This window comes from Mustela nivalis, assembly GCF_964662115.1.
Source record: "Mustela nivalis genome assembly, chromosome: 16".
NCBI lineage: Eukaryota > Metazoa > Chordata > Mammalia > Carnivora > Mustelidae > Mustela > Mustela nivalis.
This window is the reverse complement of record NC_139035.1, coordinates 8,511,224-8,523,297: the sequence shown is the minus strand read 5'-3', so window position 1 is coordinate 8,523,297 and position 12,074 is coordinate 8,511,224. Positions and strand designations below refer to the sequence as shown.

Sequence of the window (12,074 nt, the reverse complement as noted above, 5' to 3'; positions counted from 1 at the left end):
AAATCAAAAAGTAGCAACAAAGAAATGCAAGATAGCAAAAGTCCTTGAATGTTATAAAAGTCATTTTAAAATTGGATAGAGCCCCAGCCTTTTTTATGGATACCATCTTTTAATTTTTTTTTAAAGAATAAGATAAAGCAATAAATCAAAGGGTTTGTGAAATGAGTTGAGTGGCAAGAACACTAACTTAAAAAACAAACAAACAAACCCAGACACCTCTCTGTTTCTATAAATGGAATCTTATGTAGGGATTTCATTTTTTAGGAAGTGAGAACACTTGATACGCACGTATCAGTTGAAGGAAACCATTCCCTCTCCCTCCCCCCAGAATACTCAGAAGTTATTATGACTTTCTTTTAGTAGAAAATGATTTTTAAAACTCTGTTGTCAATTGAAATAATGTCTTGTATTTTGTATTGACTTAAGAGCACATTTTCATTCTAGAGATGTCGTGGGTGAGCATTGGCTTTAAAGTGCTAGAAATTGGCTTTTAAGACACTAACAGCACACATTATTTCCGACATAAAGCCACTGCAGTTTCTTAGTTTCTCTATTTTCCTAGCAAATGGTATTGGTTGTCTGAAATAATTTATAAAAGTACAGAACTCCTGTATCTGCTGATCAAAATGCAGCATTTTTTGACCTTATGAAATTTCACACCCCAACAAGTTTTAAAGACATACTGTATGTCACAGTCTGCCAACATCTGCTCCCACACTTCCACTGGCAGAGGCTGGAATAAATGCTGCACTCTTGGGGAGAGATCCTGCTTAGTGACTGACAGTCAGCCTAGCCATGAAATAAATATTAGTCGACATCTGTAATCTTTGCTTCTATCGTCAAGTAATTGTAGGTAATTGACTCAAATGAACAAGTGGAAGTTGTAGACCAGCTTCTTCGTTTTCAGAAGTGTGTTAACACGGGTCTTACACCAGATAAACTGTTTAAGATTAATGGTTCTTAAGACTTGACCTACTGTGGTCTTAAACTGACGTGCAGAAATGACAAGTAGTGAATGGACGCTGGTTGAAGAAGTCGTGCCAAGTTCAGCTTTGCCACAAGGCATGAGTATGACCGTGGACGGGTCATTCTCTGAAGCACTCAGCATCATGGGAACACTCGGATGTAATGAACTTCAAGGCTCTTTTATCTCCTACGTGCTGTGGTTCTGGGAGGGGCAGTTTGAGCGGGCCCCTGAGAGCGAATGGGGGTTAAGCGGGAAGAAGGATATTCCAGGCTGAGGGGGACAAAGAATGTTCTCATGAGACATTAAGAGAAGGAAGAGTTGGAGCAAGGAAGGGTTACTTGGCCAGCAGGTTCCCCTCTGGCCCTAGTCCCCTTGAGTAAGTGAAAAAAAGAGATGATTTTACTGCATATTTCTAATGGATGTTGGGAAATGTTATATACATATATTCCACTGAGAGTTACAGGAGTTCCCTATTTTTCCTTATAATTAAAAATATTACTTCAAATTTAATGTATGTAGGTTTTACTGTAATTTGACCAAAATAGGCTTTTTTATCCATCTGAAGAAATGAAGTAGGAGAACCAGCGGGACTTGGGATCCCTCTTTCCAGTCTTCACTGAATTTCAGATTCCTTCCTTCCTTTCTGATCTAAAGTTCTCCAAAAGATAGGTATACACTCCTTGTTTCTGGAATCCACTGTCGTCTCGCTTTCTTTCTCAGTCACTTGATCGAAACCAGTCTCTGTAGTTCTCCAGTGACCACCTAGCTGCTCAGACGAGCAGGCACTTTTCAGTTGTTCTTTTCCTGGGTCAGCACCGTGGGCTGCGTTTCATGCCGTTAGGCCCCACTTCTCTCTTGGCATGACCTCTCCTGTTGTGTTCTGGGAGGTCTCTCTCTCCTGCTGTTCTTCATTTGTCTGTTGGGTGGATTTTGGTATCTCCGTGGGTTCTGGCCAAGGATGCTTCTCATTTTGTTCCCTCTCCCTGGGGTGGGGGGGGGTGTCACCTGGCCTTGAAAGGTTTCATATGAGACGTGACTTCAGGGCACCAGGGTATATATTCAGCCGGGTGCTGGACATCTCACCCGGGTATTACTGGGCCTCAACCTATCCTAAGTGGAATTCAAGATAATCTCACCAGTTCTCTCTATATGGGCACACCAGTTCTGTCTTGAGCAGAAGCCTGGACCCTTCCATGCCTGCCGCCCCCATTGTCACCCTATTCTCAGTTCATTGGTCTCTACTGATTTAGCTTCTCAGTTTTGGAACTTCTGTGCACCCTTTCTCATAATCACCCTGGCGCAAGCACTCACCGTCTCCATCAGAGATACGTAGCCCGATACACTACCTCTAGGTTCTACCGCGTGCACCACTACCTCTCATGACTGTCACAGTGACCCTTGTACACATCCGTTTGACTCTGCATCGCCCGGATCTCCACTGCCCGCTGGAGGAAGTCCAGCTTCCTCCGTGTGTCCTGCGGGCGTCCCCTCAGTCTGACCTGTGCTTTCAACTCTTGCCTCTTGTGTCCTCTGCTGCAGGTCGCACTTCTACTCTGAGACTGTTTATGCTGTTCCCTCTCACTGGACTGTTCTTCTGTCCTCTATTTGTCTGGATGATTTGTTTGCATCCTTTAGGGATTAATTCAGGTTTAAATTCCCAGCCTCATTCCTTGCTACATCAGTCCTCCCTGCCCTTCACAACCCTGTTCTCTTTTGTTGTTACCACATTGTTTTCAGGTTATTTGTTCATGTGTTGTATCTCATCTACCAATTTTGGGGTAAAGAGCCTGCTGTTATTTACTTTATATCTCCTAGTACCTGCGTATTTTAGGGCTTAATAGCCATTTTTGAATGAATGTCTGAAAACATGAAGCCCAGATTTTTCCTGTTTTAGATGAGAAAGAGGAGGCTGTTAGAAATTTAGTGATTTGGTTAAGGTTGCTTTACGAGGGAGTGGTAGCCAGGTATCAAGGTTGGAATTCCAATTTCTCTCCTGTCATTTACATTTTATTTCCCTCCCCCACCCCCATTCTGGACTGTTTTCTCTGGATTAAAGATCTGATTTGGGTCAGAGTTCCAATACTTTAAATTGCTAGATATCCGTTGGCCTGCAGAACGTAAACTCTCCAGGCCCTGTGAAATGTGGATAAAAATCTTTGATCTTCATCCTTCTGTGGGTGGATCAAATACGAATGTACGGGCAGGTAACTTCTAAAGGGCGTGCCGAGGAATGTCAGGAGTAGTAATCGTTTTCCAGCAGAGTGCATCTCTAATCAGAATTATGATCTGGCCAGGTACTCACTATAGACTGAGATGACCAGGACTCCTGGTCTACTCAGGAGTCGGTGGTCTCAAACATTTTGACAGTGACCCCCCAACTCCAAAGTAAAACAGTTTCTCAGCCAAGAACTTGAAGATCTGTCCATATGTCTTGGGGCTCATCCTACTTTTGATCTACTTCCTTTTACTATCTGCGGGGGCAGGGGAGGCGCCAGCCAGCGTGGGTCCTGAGCAGCACGAATCCCTCGAATCCCACCTTTTCAATGCTGCAAATTTTGTCCCACTCTGAGGATATCTCTTTCCTCTCTGATACCTTTCTGCAGTCCTTTTCCAAAAAATAGGTCGGTCTACATTTCTTCAGCCAGTTTTTAAAAGTGAAATGAAATGTTTACGCACTAGCCCATTTTTCTTCTTCTCTTTGTAAGAAAGTAAGGAAATTTGGGGATTTAAACCTACCAAAAAAACCGTTTTTTACCTCTGAATAAATATTGGATGCAGATTTTTAAATATGTAGAAAAATCGCTTGGTTTCAACTAATGCTTTCACTCATGCTCGTGGCATAGAGTTCTTGTGGCTTGATTCTTAGTCTTATATAAAGTATAATACAACCTAGAATAACAACCTTATAAATCTAGGATAACTCTACAGTATATAAATGTAGAAGGATTACAAGAAAAAAAAGGATTACAAGAGATCAGAATTGGTCACTTTTAAGGGGTTTACAGACCATTAGAACCACACTAGACACTAAAAGGAGCATTTGTCATTGACTCTGGAAGACGTACACAGAGAACACACGGCAGCGGGAGGAGAGATGAGCTCTGTTGCCAGAATGAATTTTGTAGAAAATAAATGGCTGTAGAAGTTGAGGGAATAGATCAAGGGAAGCTAGGGTGACTAGGGGAGTTTAACAGGAGCACTGAAGGATGGGTGGTATTTAAGATTTTGGAAGAAGGTGGACATTCACAGTAAGGTTAACATAAGCATATGAAGTCTGGAATTAGTGACTAGCTTATTTTGTGAATAGAATAGACAATATCCTGGGAAGATAGAGAATTTATGTTGGAGAAAAAACAAGATTAGATTTCTTGTGATCAGATTGGAAAAGGTCTTGAATACCACTCTGATGTTTTTAGTGGAAACCAGTTGGAAACTATTGGAGGCTCTTAAGCATGAGGTGTCCAAATTAGTATTTGATAAAAACAAAAAAGGAACCTACCTGCTTATAATACAAGGGATACATCCGCAGGCACACCGTGCCTTTCCCTCCATGAGTCTGCCGGCCAGCAAAGTGTTTGTCTTGTTTTCCTTCCTGTGCGGTCTCACTCCCTAGCACCATCTTGGTTCAGTTCTTCATCAGTTCCTACCTGGGCTATTTTGACGGTCATGAGACTAACTCATGTAGACTTGCCTCTACATATTCTCCTCTCTGGAGTATTTGAAAGCAATGCATAGGATAGATTCATCTTCCAAAGAAAAGTTCTTCTGCAGGTATCATCTCCTTACTCAGAAAAATCCCAAATTTCTCCCTTTTTCACAATAGGGAGATGAATTGCTTTTTTTTTTTTTTTTTTTTTTTAATATTTTACACACAGTTGTGTGCACATGTGAGCAGAGGGAGAGAAAGAGAATCTTAAGCAGACTCCTCGCTGAATATGGAGTCCTACTAGAGGCTCACTCCTATGACCCTGAGATCATGTTCTGAGTCAGAGTCAGTGTCTTAACTGACTGAGTCACCCAGATGCCACTGTATTTTTTTACTATTATTGTGTACCAGCAATTAAACACTTGCCCAAATCTTAACTGTGTTTCTATTCTGTATGTTTTCCGTATTCCTTGTTTTTTCTCTTACTCTGTAATGTTCCATACCTTTCCTTTTTGACATACATTGCTACATTCTGTTAGGTTGAATTATATATGAAGTTCTTAACCTCGTTTTTGTTTTCGGTGATTTTTAAACAATTTCATGTACTTGACTGCTGGAAGATGTGGTGCTCTCCCCACCCCACCCCACCCCACCCCAAAATGAGATCAGATTTTTAGGCAAACAGAAAGTTATGTCTGGTAATAGCAGCGTCTCACTGTATGGAATTGATGCCTTACTTAAAAATTGATCATACAGTGAATTAGTGTAATTGCAGTCAGATTTTCCTCCTATCTTTCATTTTTATGGGTGGTACTGTATTCATTTATTTGCAAATTTTAACCCATAAACCAAATTTAGAGTCGGGAATGGGGAAAAAACCTTTTTAAAAATCATTTTAAAGGGAGATCATTTTTAGACAATTACGAAGAATAAGAATGCCATGATTAGTCACATATTGTCTTCCTCTCATTCAAACCACACCTAATACGACAAGGAAAAAATTTCCATAGAATTTCTCTTCTTTCCTCCCTTTTTTTGGTATTATACAGCAAGTGTGCAAAAAAAAACAACGAAAAAACACTCCCATAGAATCCTGTTTTCATGGATCGGGCTGTGGAGTCCAGGGTTTCAAATCCAGCTGCTAGGTGTGAGAGCGACCCTCTGCATCTCTGAACGATTTCATCAGTTCTGTGTCCTTTAGAAACATAAATTTACATGTGTTTCATGTGAGTTTCCTATTAGATAATCTCACTGCCGTAGTACTTCCTTCATTAGAACAGTGTCAGTGACCTGGTCAGACATCTGTTAGAGCCCCTGGCTTCCCTGGCAGCATCCCTGAGCTCTCTCTCACCCCCTTCCCTGACTGACGGGAAGCTAAATCTATGGTTGGGGCTTTACCTTCAAAGCCTCATTTGTCAGAATATAAATTAGTTGCAGGGATGGGGAGCTTATGTAGAAAACGGGAGTGATAAATTTCTAGAGCACAATGTGTATGCTCATTTAAAAATTTCCTAAAAGTTTAGCTTTGAGAGCTATATGCCAGAAGTTCATCTGACTTGGAGCCAAAAGACCTGAGTTTGAGTCTTGGTTCTGCTGCTTTACAAGTGTGTGACCCTGGGCAAATCACGTAACTTCTCTGAAATTCATTTTTGTCATCTTTGAACATGAAGGTTAATAATGCCTACTTCTTGGGATTATGGTGAGGATTAACTGAGATGCTGTTAAAAAAAATTAACGAGATGCTGTATGTGAGCACACTCTGAATTATGAAACATTGTGCAAATAAAACTATTTATGGAGGTTGGGAGATGCTTAATACTTTTGCTCTGTTGAATTAGATGGCATCCATTCTTCTCTCTCCAGCTAAATTCCACTGGAATGGGAAGGAAGCTTCCTTGGTTGGGTTTTCTTTAAAGATCATTAGAAGTCTGAGGTAGAAGCCGTTTGCAGCCCTCTCTAGCAGTTGAGGATAGCCGCTATTGTTGGCTGGGGGGAAAAACCCCAGTTTCATTTAATGTCAATGACTTTGATCTGTAAAGCCTAGCTCTTGTGACTAAGCCCCATGAGCTGGACCCCAAACCATGCCTGTGGCTGCCCCTGGCCAAGAAAGGAAGGATCACTGAGGCTGTGGGGGCAGCTCCGTTGCTCTGGCCTCTGAGGAGATGGATGCAGACCGAATTCTTCAAAGCTTCCACGGGGGATGGTCCCTTATTCTAGTCAGGAGTCGTTTTTGCTTTTTGGTAGAAGTAATAAAATCCTCTAGTATCTTCTTGACTGTCCTGAGAGGACCTCTTGGTTACCACCCATTGGGGGAAAATTTTAAATTAATTTGGCTCTTCCGTTAGAGGAAGACTTTTTTGTAAGATGGGGGATGCCGTGGGGCTTGTTCCTAGAGGAAGGCAGGCGGGCGGTGATCGGCTTCAGGAGCTTACGATAAAAGATGTGAGGAGAAAACGGGGACCCTGGCGGAGCCAGCCTTCCTCCCTCCTCCTCCTCCTCCCGCCTTCCCTCCCTTCCACCATTTTCTGTTCCCCTCCCTCTCTCTCTCAACTTGTCCTAAAGTCAACATTTAACTCCCATTTATCCAGAGATACCTACATAAAAGAACACCCTACATGTAATTATTTTCACTGACTTGTTCTTGATGAACACGTTGCCTCTGACTCCTCCCTTGACTCTCTTTCCTAGGCAGCCAGCCTCCCACTGACAGCCTCACGCGCTGAACTGTTTTTGAAATTTCCTACCTTGGGTGCATAGGATTTCAAGGAACACAACTTGGAAACATGGGAGTTACCCAGTGAATATTTAAACCCATTTTTAGGAAACCCAAGTTCTAATAGATATTTAGAAAGTTTTCATTGAGGGTCTGTTGTGTTCTCAACATTGTACCAGGTACTGAGGGAAAAAAGAACAAAATAAGGAAGGAAACCAACCTTCCTCGGAGTGCTGCCGTGTGCCAGGCCCTTTCACACACGTTCTCTCATTTAATCCTCACAGCGCTCTGAGGTGAGTATCACGTTCTCTGCTTCAGAGACTGAGGGAGGTTGCGTGGCTTGGTTGAGGTGGCTTCTCCGGCAAACGCCAGGGCCAGGACTGTAGCCCGTGTCTCCCAGAGTGCTAACCCCAAAGCCTGTGTTCACTTCCTAATCCACAGGTCTGGGTTAGCTCCCAGCTTTGGAGAGTTGATCACACAGGAGCAAAAATCTGCTCCAAACTCTCGGAAGTGGTATTTTGAGCTCCCTCGTGGTTCAGTCCTGAAGTAAGTTTTACAGTGAACACACCGAGAAGAGCTTGGGAAGGGGAGGGTCATCAAGAAGACCTTCTTGGAAACTGAGATTTGTTTAGAGAAATAGTAAGATTTCGAAAGAGGAAGTACATTCCAGGTAACAGGAATAGCCTTAATTTGAAATGTTATTTCTCAGAAACTTCGGCTGAATCTCTTATTGTTGATTTAAATGAGTATGAAATCCTCAGATATGAATGAAAGCTCCAGATGGTATGTTATTTTTTTATCCCTGTATAGAGTGAAAAATATCAAAGGAGGAAGAAGGATAAATGATAGGAAGAAATATGGCACTTGAATCTGTAGCAGAATGCCGGGATCGTGCCAGACACTGTGTCTTCTCAGGGTCAGAGGCAGGCACTAGCCTCCCCCGCTAGCTTACCTGGCCTTGCGCGAGCCCCTCTTGTAGTAACATTGCTGCTCATCGTCTTTCTACCAGAGTAGAGAAGAATTTTACTGTTGCAGAGAAATACTCCATTTTAAAATCCCATGCTGATGGCAGTGTTTCTTCTTCAGCTAGAAAGGTTTTAAACAAGAGCTTTAAAAAAGGGGTACCTTTTTATCTGTTTATTGAAAAAAACACAAACCCTTAACTTCTATAAAGGAGAGGTGAGAGGTAAGGTGACGTGGAGGGGAGGAGACGAGGCTCGCAGGGGCAGGGGGGAGGCTCAGCGCCTGCAGACTGTGTGCCGGAAGCAGCTGTGGGCTGTATCCACACCCTGGTGCGCGCCTTTCCCATGGAGTTAATCATTGATGGGTCCGTCTAGCTCAGCCTTCCAGGTGAAGATTTCCTGAGCCTGCAGCAGCTCACACCCGCCAGTCAGCCTGCGGTGCTCGGGATCCTGCACTGCAGTTTTTCCTTATTACTGATGCCAGCGCTTTCCTCCGTGACACCCTTCCATCTCTGAAGGGTAAAAATCATTCTTCGCGCTCACCGCTCTGACCGCACTCACTGACGACCCGATTACGTTTATCGATCATTTTTGGTTAAGTTCAATGTGGCTGTCTACCTGATTTCTGTGTTTAATATTTAGGTTTCAACTTAATTTTTTATTTTCTAGAAAAGAGCTTTTTAAATTGTTTTTAAATTGTTGAGTAGAAACTGAGGATATGCCCGTTGTATTGGTGCTTTATGCCATTCTGTAATTAACACATAGGAAATTAAGAGAGACTTAAGGAAGCAAGGAAAGAGAATTGACAGTTAAGAGCCTGCTGTGTACGCGGTGCTTTATTTGTGATCAAGTTTTGCCGTCACAAGAGGACACGAAATAAAAACACCTTAAAAACCCCAAACAAACGGGCGCCTGGGTGGCTCAGTGGGTTGAGCCTCTGCCTTCGGCTCAGGTCATGATCTCAGGGTCCTGGGATCGAGTCCCGCATCGGGCTCTCTGCTCAGCAGGGAACCTGCTTCTCTCTCTCTCTCTGCCTGCCTCTCTGCCTACTTGTGATCTCTGTCTGTCAAATAAATAAATAAAATCTTTAAAAAAATGTGTTATTAAACAAACAAACAAACAAACGAGATCATGAAACCAAGACCTAGGGCAAGGAAGAGACTTGCCCAGAACCCTGGAGCGGACAGGGCGGAGCTGCGATCTGGGCGCTGGGCCGGGCCAGCCCCGGCCGGACTGCGCAGCCGTCTGTGGGCTCGGAGACCACCGCTGTGTTCGGGGGTGTCTAGTCCGCGCCCCCGAAACTCGGTGCTGTCCAGGGGTGTGTTTAAGTCACAGCGGTTCGTTCTTCTGCTGTGGCGAGGGCAGAGGCTCGCAGGGGAGGCGAGGTGGCCGGTCACCTGATAGGAGCTGATCGTGGAACTCGGCGGGTCCCGCAGCCCCCCACCCCCGGGGCCCCCGACTTCCGGCCGGTGGTGCCGGGGGCGTGCGAGCCCCTCAGCGGCTCTCGGCGGCGCCCAGTGGTTCCCCGGGACAGTCCTCCGAGAAGTGACCGGACTGGTCACTACCTCTTGCGGTGCACCTGTGCGCCCTGCCTTCCTGTGTGCGAACGGCTGTTCGGGGTGCGGAGCGGCAGCGGGGGACCTGCGCTCGGGGGGTTTGCCAGGGTCACGCGTCCGCGAGGCCGTAGATCCGGAGACCGACCGGCCACGGCTTCCCGGTGTCCAGCCGGGATTCTCCGCCCGCGGCCCCGCTGACACGTCCCGGCCGCCGCGGGGGCGTCATTCCCGGCGCGGGCCCTGGGGAAGGCGGGGTCCCCGCGCGTCTAGAGGTTCCGGCTCCGATCGGGGACCGCGTCCGGCGACGGTCGGCTCGCGTGGGACGCCGAGCTCCAGAGCGTGCGCTCCGCTCCGTAAGGCAGCGAAGCGCGAGGAGGAGGACGAGGCTGCGGGAGGCAGCCTTGCCCTTGTCGCTGCGTCAGAGGTCGGAGGAGAAGCCCTGGTTTTCAGAGGCAGAATCATCTGGTCGTTTAGTATGACTCATGCGATCGTCGCGTTTTCAACAAATTGGACTTGAAGGACACGTGTTTTGTTGACCTCTGGGCAGTTCTGTGCTAAATCACTGCCTTTCTGGGTCCCCCACCCCCGCCCTATCTTTATGTTAATTTAAACTCATTTATTTATTTATTTGAGCAACGTTAAATGAGGCTCAGGGCCAGGGGCCAGGGTGCGGGGAAGGACCTGGAAGCCTTGGAATTTAGGACCGCTGTGGAGGCGTTCTTTTGGGTTGGAAATAATACACAATCGAGCAGATGCTAATGGAAAAATGAAATGCAGGGAGAGAGAAAAGAGGCTAGGGTGGCTGTGTGAGAGTTTCATGGAGGAGAGGACATTGCCCCTTTATTACAATAATGTTTCTGCCCTATAATAAGGTCTTTCATTGCTGGTTCAGCTTTTTTCATTCACTTGTTTTGTGCTCTGCTTCCTGTTACTAATTGTCAGCACAATAGTCTTCCAACTATGAAGTCTCAGTGTCCTTTTGGACCAATTTGTCATTGTCTTTCTCCCTCACCCCCCAACCCATGCTCTCAGAATCTATTACTATGGTTGCATTTTTAGACATTTTTTATGTTTTAAAATGGCAATGCTTTTGAAACATGCCAGAATAGTTTATGATAATTGAATCATCCAACCAGCAACAGTTATTGCTTCCAAAGCTCACTGATGAAGTTTAAAGTTTCTGTCTCTATAGGATATTCTTATAGAGTAATTGAAATTTAACTCGCAGTGCTCTCTTTGTAGCATTATTTCGTGCTATGAAATGGTGTCCTCACCCTGCTATGCCCGGTGTCCTTTGGGCTTCACCATTGTCCTGTGGATGTAGAGCATTTTGTTAAACCATATAATTGACGGAATTCACGGATTCTTTGCAGTTTCTCTGCTCGTAGGAACTTAGGTTTTTCTCATTTTCCCACCAATGGCTCTTGGTTCTTACAGATAGATTATTTTAAGAAATCCACAGGGTTGGCTTAGATTGACAAGCCTGGACAAATCCTGATATCAAACTCCAGACACGTGTTACATGTTAATTCCTGTTTGGTTTTTAACATTTTGGCCAATAAATATTCCAAATGTGCTCTCAGTGGGGTACCAATAATTTAATACTGACAGGGACATTTTTCAAGTGTAATTTCTATAAAAAAATTCTGAAATGGTGTTAGTTCCTGACCAGTTGATCTACCACCTAGAGCGGCCCCTGTCGTAGATCATATGATCAAAGTGGATTGGTGCTTGTCACTGTAATTTTCTCACAATTGATCGCAGTTACTCCGACGGCATATACTAACCAGGAAGTTTTGGTCAGCTTTCTTTGAGGAAAAATGGTATCGGTACTCTCTGTATGTCACCTGTTTCTGTCAATTTAATTGCAGAAAACCAGTGAGTGTAGTATACAAAGCTTGTTATTAAGAAATAAAACTTTACTTCCTCTCTTGTAAGTAGCTAACGGTCCTAAAACAGTGTGTGACATACTACAACAAGCCAGGGATTTAGAGCTAGAAAATATGGATTAGATACTCCTATTTTACAGTTGTCGTGACTTGATGGTTTTGAACAAGCAACTTTAAAATGAGACAGATTTCATTTTCTTATTTGTGGAATGGAAATGATGAAAATATTCTGAAACGTTATTGGGAGAATTAAGTGAGAAAATAATGCATGTAAAATCTTAATGTAGTGAAGCAGCGGATAATAGACCACAATAATGACTTAGTACTTAGTCCTTTAAAAA

At 44.2% G+C, this 12,074-nt stretch overlaps 1 protein-coding gene across 2 annotated transcripts in view; it reads left to right on the top strand.

The window, feature by feature from the left end:
- AKT3 (AKT serine/threonine kinase 3) overlaps positions 1 to 12,074 on the top strand; it is a 303,429-nt gene that overhangs the window by 132,278 nt on the left and 159,077 nt on the right. The gene's annotated exons all lie outside the window — the stretch shown is intronic.